Here is a 9,896-nt window from a genome sequence, read left to right as displayed (position 1 = left end):
AAGTTACAGTCTTAAAGCCATCAAGTGTCCAAGATAAGGTGTCAACAATTGGGTACCTTCACTGGAGGATGGCCAATGGAGTCCGGAAAAACTCTGTTAGCTGGGAAGGTACGTGGCTGGCGTCTGCTCTGGAGTTCTGGTTTCAAAATGGCTTTCTCCCAGAACATTCCTCCCTAGGCTTCAGCTCCTCAAAAATGTCCCTCTTAGTTGCTCTTGAGGCATTTGTCTTCTCTTAGCTTCTCCAGAGCAAAAGTCTGCTTTCAAAGGCCGTCTCCAAAATGTCTCTGTAAGCTGAAGCTCCTCTCTCAGCTCCTGTGCATTCTTCAAAGTGTCCCTCTTGGCTGTAGCAAGCTCGCTCCTTCTGTCTGAGCTTAGATAGTGCTCCAGTGAACTACTCAAGGCCCATGCTGAATGATCAGGGCCACATCTCCCTGGAAATCATCTAATCAGAGTTATCACCTACAGTTGGGTGGGTCACATCTCCATGGAAACACTCAACCAAAGAATCGCAATCTAATCAACACTAATACTTCTACCCACACAAGATTGCATCAAAGATAATGGTGTTTGGGGGGACATAATACATTCAAACTGGCACAGTGGTCATCTAGCAGCAGGTGCTACTCATTAGCATCCTTGCTTCAAATGTTCTGCCTAAGCCAGCTATGATATCTGAATCTATTTTCACTGGTACAGATAGACAATCACTTCTTAAGGAGAATTTAGTTTTAAGCTCCCCTAGAAACTGCGCTGAGAAAACTTAAACAAAGATTTAAATACCATCTGCTAAAAAAATATTCTGGCATGAGAAATTTAAACAATGTGAAACCCAAGAGATTAAAAATATCGTTCAATCATAGAACCATTCTTTAGCTGGCATTGAAAAAGCAGGTGTTAGAGGAAACTTTAGAAAGTACTCCATTTGAATATAATAGATCTAAATTTTCCCCAAATATCTTTGTTCTATCCTCCCACAACATTCATCTGCCAATGGAGTCTGTGTGATTTTTTTGTTGGAATTATTCATTTGTCAGATTGCCCTGGATTTTCTGGGTCTGAACTCATAACTTCTCTGTTTCAGCAGAACGGGAGAGTCTTGTGATTAAAATCACCACTTTCCAATATTTCTAGGTGTTCAAATGGCACAACATTTGGAGTCTTGGGTGGTGTTTCCTGACGCCTACTTTGAGAGAGTTACTTATTTAGTAATGCATTTTGAATGAGCAAGATAAAGTGAGAAAGTGATTTCTCTCTTGGAACTATACTTTAACTGACAAACATTGATTGATTTAGTCGGCCTCCTAACTTAGGATTTCAGTGGAGTCTTGTTCTTACCGAATGGCAATTTCTCTTTAATCAAATCTAAAAAAGCAAAGGCTTTTTGAAATGTAGGATCTACTTTACTAAACATCTTCAGTGAAAGAAGAGATCATTTATCACATCTAACCATGAGTACAGCTTAGTCTGTAAGTCCTCCTTCACTCCCAAGATATATCATGTTGTCACTTAATAAAGAGAAACCAGGTGCATACTCAATTCACAAAATACAGTTCCTTTTGAAGAAATCACTGCAGGATGCTGTTTAAATTGATTTTCATGCAGTGCCTAAATATTTAGCACTTGAACCACAATGGGGATTAGGTGGTATGTAGCACCACTTGAAGTCTCTCTACTGACACTTAGCTTGAACAATATTTACCATATAGGGTTCTTGCTTTGGGGAAACAGCCTCCCCACCCCCACCTTGCCAAACAAAATAATTCAAACAGTTTGAGCAGGACATTGGACTCATCTGCAATACTCCCCAACCCTCACTTCTTGGATGATATTGACCAAGAGTTTGTGACAAGGCTACTCTCAGGAGGTTTAGGCCACAGCCAATGGCGTTTGTGCTACTGAATGGCCACTTAGACAAGAGATTTCTTGTTTTTTTTTTTTGTTTAGTATTTCCTTCTCTTCTCTTTTCCCACTGCTTTATTCTCTTTTCATTTCCTTCTTCTTTATCTCTTCTTGGAAGTCTTTGTGAAGATGATGGACAGAGTCAAGCTGCATCTTAGACCAAGATCTAGCGCCAAACTGAGTGACCTTGACCAAGTCAGCTACTATCTTAATTTCCTCGTCTGTAAAAATGAAAGAGCAATATCTAACTTACAATGTTGTTATGAGAATTAGAGGTACTATGTGTAAAGCTCCTAAATTGGTGGAAAGTAGTCAAAAGTACATGTTATATTATTTTGAATACTGTTAATATGATTATTATTGAGATAGATTTTTGCTCTTACTGTAGCTGCTGTTGAGCTCTACTCTGAGTAGAGTACCCAACCAGAGTATCTACCCCAGCTCCCCTGGGTGTTGGCAGCTAGATGCTCCCATAACATCCCCCAAGAGATGTCTGGGAACTTATGCCCGTCAATGTCCCCACTACTCTAAAATTTCTCTTTAAAGCATTCCCTTGATAAATCACCTACACAAGAATCCCTGTTTTAGGCTTTGCTCCTAGGAACCCTAACATTGTTATTATTGTTGTTGTTGTCATCATCACTGTTGTTGTTGTTATTACTATTACAAATATACCTTAGACCTTCTATTAGCATCCAAAAATAATTCAAGCAATCAGCTAAAGACAACACAACGACATACTGCACCAACAGTTTCCCCTTCCTATATCATCCTTAAACCCTGGCCAGCATTTGTTATTAACTTCCAAATTCACAGGTTGGGGAATACTGGAAAAAAGATGCATTCTTTTAAGCTGTAACTGAAAAATATATATATACTGAATAGTTTTACTGAAATAAATTAAAAGGCAAACAAGTTAAATTCAATAAAATGAAAATAACCAGTAAGATTGCTTTATTCACTTCTTAAACTTTCTAGAAGAAAGTTTCATTTAAACAGTGTTTTGTAAGTGTAGACAAGTGCCTAGAAGTGAGTGAAACATGCATTTCACTCAGTTTTCAAATACAAGTAACGTGTAATTCACAGTTCTTTTAGCATCATATAGAAACCATCTCAGATTATTTCATTAGTGGAAAACAACAAAAAAAGAAATATCTTGACATTGTTTAACTCTCTAGTCCAGTTCAAAAGGTTCACCAAGGCTTGAAATGTTGTGCCCATTATTTTAGGAATTGGGTATTATTACATGGCATTGATTTTTAATAGCAGCTTTATTGAGATATAATTCACATACCATAAAGTATTAAGTGTACAATTCAGTGGTTTTTAGTATATTCACAGAGATGTGTAACATTCACCACTATCTAATTTCAGAACATTTTCATTTCCCCAAAAAGAAAGCCCCTGTCCATTAGCAGCTATTCCCTCTCCCCCTCTCCCCAGCCTGAGCAACCACTAATCTACTTTATGTTTCTGTGGATTTGCCTTTTCTGGACATTTCATATAAATGGAATCATACAATATATGGCCTTTTGTGACTGGCTTCTTTCACTTAGCATAATATGTTCAAGGCTTTTCTATGTTTTAGCATGTATTGATAATTCATTACTTTCTTATGACCAAATAATATTCCATTTTATGAATATACTATAATTTGTTTATCTATTCATTAGCTAAGGGATACTTGGGTTGTTTCCACTCTTGAGTTATTATGAATATGCTAATATGAGCATTCATGTACAGATTTTTTTGGACATATATTTTCATTTCTCTTGGGTGTATACATATGAGTAGAATTGCTGAGTCATATGATAATTGTATGTTTCACCTTTTGAGAAACTTTCAAACTATTTTCAAAATGGCTACATCATTTTATAATCCCCAGCAATGTATGAAAGTTCTGATTCAATTTCTCCACATTCTCATCAACACTTGTCATTGTCTGACTTTTTTTATGCCATCCTACTGAGTGCAAAGTGATATTTCATTGTGGGATTGATTTGCATTTCCTTAATGATGAATGATACTGAGCATTTCCTCATGTGTTCATTGGACATTTGCATATCTTATTTGGAGGAATAGCTTTTCAAATCTTTTGCCCATTTTTTAAATTGGGTTATGTATCTTTTTTTTCATTGAGTTGTGTTTTTATGTTTCTGGATATGAGTCTCATGAAATCTTTGCAAATATTTTCTCCTATTATTTGTCTCTTACCACTTTCTTGATATTTATATTTTAATTAATCTTGTCCCCTCTATTTTTATTAACAAAGGATGAGAAAGAAAACATTTGTACAAATATATAAATGCAATTACTCTAAAGAGCAGAAGTACAAGGCAAATAAATGAGACGACATTTAAGTGCGAATCATGTCACTCTCAATGCCATATCACTAAATCTGCACATCCAACACAGCCATGTGTGTCTATTGGCTATATTCTATTTCTAAAATCCAGGACTTCTGAATTCAAATCAGAATCTGCCATCAAAAAAATAAAACAGTTAACTATGAATTCCTGCACTATAATATTCCTGCACTATAGTGAATTCCTACACTATACTACATATTTCTGTATCTCTCCAGTAGAGAGCGCTAATGTTTTTTAAATGCCTTGTCTACATAACCTTCAAGCTAGAAAAAGCTTAGGAAGCAGTTTACCACACTTTCCCATCCCCACAGATCTGAGAATATAAGAGGGGGCATTTACTCCACACTCAATAACAGTTTCTTGAGCACCCACTATCCCCAGGTACCATGTTAGGCCTTGGGATACCAAAGGGAAAAAGACACTCCTTACCCTCAAGTAATTGAGAGTCTAGTAAGGAAGCTTGCTCCTATCTCTCCACAGTCTCCATCAATCAGGGAAATCATTTACTACCTAACCATCCACTTTCCTAGCCCTAACCACACACATATATGTAATAAGAAAATGCATGGATTAACTGTCCCTTATTTAAAAATAGAAGGCTCAGGAGGTCCCAGAGATAATCTAATCAAAATTTCTCATTTTAGTGAGGGAAACTCTAAACTTAGTATGGGTAAGTGATTTACCTGAGATCGTGATAATTGCTAACCCTAATACTGGACTTACTATATGTCTGGAACCGCTTTAACCATATTACTCATTTAATCCTCACCACAACTAATTTTTTGAATAGAAAATTAAGTATCTTGACTAAGATCAAAAAGCTCATAAAGCCAAGATTTGAATCCAGGGTATAGTGCTCCAGAATCCATGTCTGTAGCCACTATGCTATATATAAGTAGCTATTTCTCAAGTTAGTCATGATTTCCTGAGTCATGTCCTTACACTGGCTTGTTATTTTATGCTAATCATCGTGGTTTCCAGCATCTCCAACCCCAATTTTCTAGTCAAAAATTATCAAAGAAATCTCAAGATATCATGACTAATACATCAAAGTCACAAGCCACCCAAATTGGAGTGGCCCAAAGCCAACATGAATATACATGTTACCAGAAGGAGATGAAGCTATTCAAACCCATGAGAAAAATAATAAGAAATCTGTAATAAGTAATAAGTAATTTGGGGGGCAAACTTTGGCAAATGTTGAGAAGTGTATATATCATTCCTCTGTCATCTCTAATCATCCGATGTACTCCCTCCCACCTTTTCTTAAGTGTCTTTAAGTGTGTTGACTGTGGAATCAAGCAAGAACATGCTAATCTATGAGAACTAAAATGGACAGAGCTGGGATCCAGAGATGACCCTGGAATATACAAGAAAGGGAAGATGCATGTTTCAGAAGTCTCAGCCCTGAGTTAATTTCATTCATTGGTCAACAAAGTTTTATTTTGTGTCTACCCTTTGCAAAACACGGTACCAGTTACTGGTGATATACAAGTCCATGTAATACCTTGGATGTAGGCCTTGCCCTCCTGAAGCCCACAGTCTCTCAGCATTTCTCCAGAGGATGTTAGGGACCTGCAGTTTAAGCAATCATCGAATTTTAACCTACTGAGCCTCTAAGAGACTGCTGAGCCGCAGGAGGTTTAACAGAGTGACTCAGCAAGGCTAAGTACTTTTAATAGATTATACCACTGTTAGGTACACAGACTATACATGTAATGGCATCTTGTTTAGAATTGACTATAAGACATTAGAGTGACTTATTTGAACTATAAAGTAGTTTGTAAATAGAAATTATTTGCTTTATGATTGTATTTTATTGGAATGCCGACATCTTTTTTGTTCTTGGGAACACTGCAGAGTAAAATACTATTTCTGCTTATTGAATTGATAAATAAATTAAGTAAATTCAGGAATTTCATTTGACAATCAAATTCAGTCAAAGATTTAGTCAGCCTCTAAATATCCTGTAGTAGCGGATTCTACTGGGTTCTATATTTACCCACATTATTTGCTTCTATTTTTTATGCTTTAAGCTTTAAAAACTTTCTGATAGCAAGAATCCTATTACCCTTATATGCTCCAAAAACAAAAATTTAATGGAGATAGTGGACTATGTATAAAGAAAGATGGCAGAGATAAGTAGGTAGAAGAATAAGCAGACGATTCAAAGGCATGTCTGCATTTAGGTATGTGGGATACAGGCGACAAGGCCAAAGAGAATGATGGTTGTGGGGAAAGAACCACCACAGATTGGAAGTTTGGTTAGTTACAGTCTTTATGAATTTCATGTCTATCTCTAACATCCTCTGGAAAAATGGTAAAAACTGTGGGCTTTTAGGAGAGCAAAGTCACATCCATCACATGGAGTGGTATATCCCCAGCAACTGGGGTATTTTGTGCACAGTAGAACAAAATAAATGTTTTTGATAAATGAATGGATGAAATTCAATGAGGTCTGAGACTTCTGGAACATGGATGAGACCCACCTTCTCTTTCTTGCCTATTCCAGGATAGATAAAATAAACACATGAGAAAACAGAAACTCCTACATAGACTGTCAGCAGGTTGACCCAATTCTCCTGGTTGGAAGAGCTGCCACCAGAATCCAAGAATAAGACTCCAAGTCCAGTGCTCTTTCTGGCATAAATCTCTTTCTTTTTCTTTTACAAGATACTTGATTGTTTTTCAAATTTTTGATAAAGTGCCAAGTTATAGCACCTCCTGTTCCTAGGGAATCAGTTTAGCTGAGAATGAAGACCAGTGTTTGATGTGTACTGTAATTAACAGATATGCTTATATTAGTCCAAGAAAAAATATAAATCTCTGCTGAGAAAAAAGAGGAAAGCAAGGTCTGGCTGGCATTAGATCTGAGTTACTCTAAACCAAAGAAATGGGGGGGGGGGGGTTACTATGAGGAAACTCAGAAGCCAGACACTTTTACAGCACTAGGAAACTTATGGCCCAGATTTCAACATGGTTTGGAGAACACAATTGAATTATCTCACAGGGATCCCAGCAAGCACTGTCTCAGCCACTAGCAGAACTCATCAGGGCTTTTTTTTTTTTTTTAGATCAGTTCCTAGGAGCAGAGGAGTACCAGCTCTGCTTTAATTCTGGGCTTTCAGCCTGGCTTCACATGCAAATATTTCCTTAGAAGTTACCTCCATTTTTATGGATAGGAAAAGGACAAGGGGCAATAACTGGCTGGCTGCTGTTGTTGGATTTCAATATGTGGCCCAGATGACAGTATGCATTCTTTAAATGGGATGCATGGGAAACTTTCAAAGAAATATATTTGGACAACTTCCCAGAAGACAGATCAGCTGGGGTAGCCAAGCATCCTGCTGCAGGAATTGGTTCTTTTGCATAGGAAAAGGAGCTCAAAGTTTACCTTCACAGCACTTGTCTGATAGGGAAGGAGCAGTATATAGTTAAAGCAGAGAGGGCAGTCAGCACTAAGTGTGGTGAGAACTTGGAGTACTCACTAATATTTCAGATTAGGACCATGATAAGGTATCTACTCACATAGAAGTACACAGAAGTGACAGCTGGCTTTGTTCAACTGCAGTTTGAATTTCTAGGCCAACCTACTTTGTTCTGAACACACATGTGCAGTGACCTTACTCATCCTGTCCTGGTAATTCTCACCACTGAGTTCTTTTTCAGAATTTGCCCCAGGTACAAGGTAAGCTCATTTTAAACCTTTGCAACCAGGAGACTGAAAATGTCTGAGAAACATTGATACTGAATAAAAGCAGTGGGCTCTCTGCCCAATGCACATAACAGCCAATCCATGAAAACAGGGTTTCAAAGATGAAAGTTTATTGCTAGGCATGAAGCAGGAGATCACTTGGCCTAAAAATCTGTCTCTCTGAACTGTAGTAACTCTGATGGTTTTATAGTACCAAAAGATGTGCAGGTTTTAGGATAATGAGCACAATGCTTCAAGATGACTAGGTTAGAGAGGATTTGGAATTGGGGTGGGTTAGTTCTGAGCTGACTCCAGGCCTTTCATTAATAAACATTAGGGGCTGTCTTTGGTGAGTGTGCTGGTTTGAAACTGTTATGTACCCCAGAAAAGCCATGCTCTTTTAATCCAATCTTGGGGTACAGACTTATTGTGGGTGGGACCTTTTGATTAGATTATTTCCATGGAGATGTGACCCCACCCATTTAAGGTGGGTCTTAATTAGTTTACTGGAGTCCTTTAGAGAGCTGAGGGAGAGAGAAAGAGCTCAGAGCCCACACAGATCCAGATGCTTGGAGATGCAGTCAAAAAGATGTTTGGAGATGCAAAGCTAAGAGATGAACCCCAGAATTTGCCCCAGAGAAGCTAAGTGAGAACCCACAGATGCTAAAGAGAAAGCCACTGGAATCAGAAGCTGAAAGCAATACCATCTGCTTTCAATACCAGCCACTTGCCTTCCCTGCTGACAGAGGTGTTCCAGATGACATCAGCCTTTCTTCAGTGAAGGTATCCTCTTGTTGGTGCCTTAGTTTGGAAACTCTTATGGACTTAGAACTCTAAATCTGTAACCTAATAAATCCCCTTTATAAAAGCCAATCCATTTCTGGTATATTACATTCTGGAAGTTTTAGCAAACCAAACTGTAATCATAAGACTCTAAAGTTGAAAAACAGAATGAGGACGTGTGCCAGTTTGGATGTATTATATCCCCCCAAATGCCATGTTCTTTGATGCAGTCTTGTGGTGGCAAATGCATTAATGTTGATTAGGTTGGAATTCTTTGAGTGTTTCCATGGAGACGTGACTCAATCAACTGTGGGCGAGAACTTTGACTGGATAATTTCCATGGAGGTGTTACCCCACCCATTCAGGGTGGGTTTTAATTGAATCACTGGAATCCTATAAAAGAGTTCACAGACAGAAGGAGGAGCTACAGCCAAGAGAGACATTTTTAATATGGCTGTTGAAAGTTGCAGCTTAGAGAGACATTTTAGAGACAGCCATTGAAAGCAGACTTTTGCTAATGCTTCGGAGATGCTAGCCCAAAGTTTGCTCCAGAGAAGCTAAGAGAGGACAAAACACCTCAAGAGCAACAATTTGAAGAACACACAAGAGCTGAGAGAAGAGCTGAAACACAACCCAGGATCAGCAGATGCCAGCCACATGCCCTCCCAGCTAACAGAGGTTGTCCAGATGCCATTGGCCATCCCTTGGAGAAGGTACACTATTATTGATGCCTTAGCTTGGACACTATTATGGTGTTAAGACTGTAACTCTGTAACCAAATAAACCCCCTTAATAAAAGCCAATCCATTTCTGGTATTTTGCATAACGGCAGCATTAGCAAACTGGAATGGGGTATAAATGAGTCTCAGTCACAAGGTTTTTACAAGGCAGCTGGATTACAGTTCAGAGATTTCAGGTATTTCTCTCCATCTATTTAATATACCAGAAAGTAAAAAGGAATATCTATATAATGATTCTGTAATCATAATGATTCCCTAATCCGAACTTTTCAGTTGCAATATGGTGAGATGTTTGACAAAAAATGGATAAATAAAAATTCCCTATCAATGAAAATGTGCTGTCATACACAGATGTATCAGGAGGATATTGGCAAACTTACTGAGAATGGAAAAATGTGGGTGGTTTCTAAC

The sequence above is a fragment of the Choloepus didactylus genome, chromosome 2, assembly GCF_015220235.1.
Source record: "Choloepus didactylus isolate mChoDid1 chromosome 2, mChoDid1.pri, whole genome shotgun sequence".
Lineage (NCBI taxonomy): Eukaryota > Metazoa > Chordata > Mammalia > Pilosa > Megalonychidae > Choloepus > Choloepus didactylus.
The sequence above is the reverse complement of the archived record's forward strand: the minus strand, read 5'-3'. Positions refer to the sequence as shown.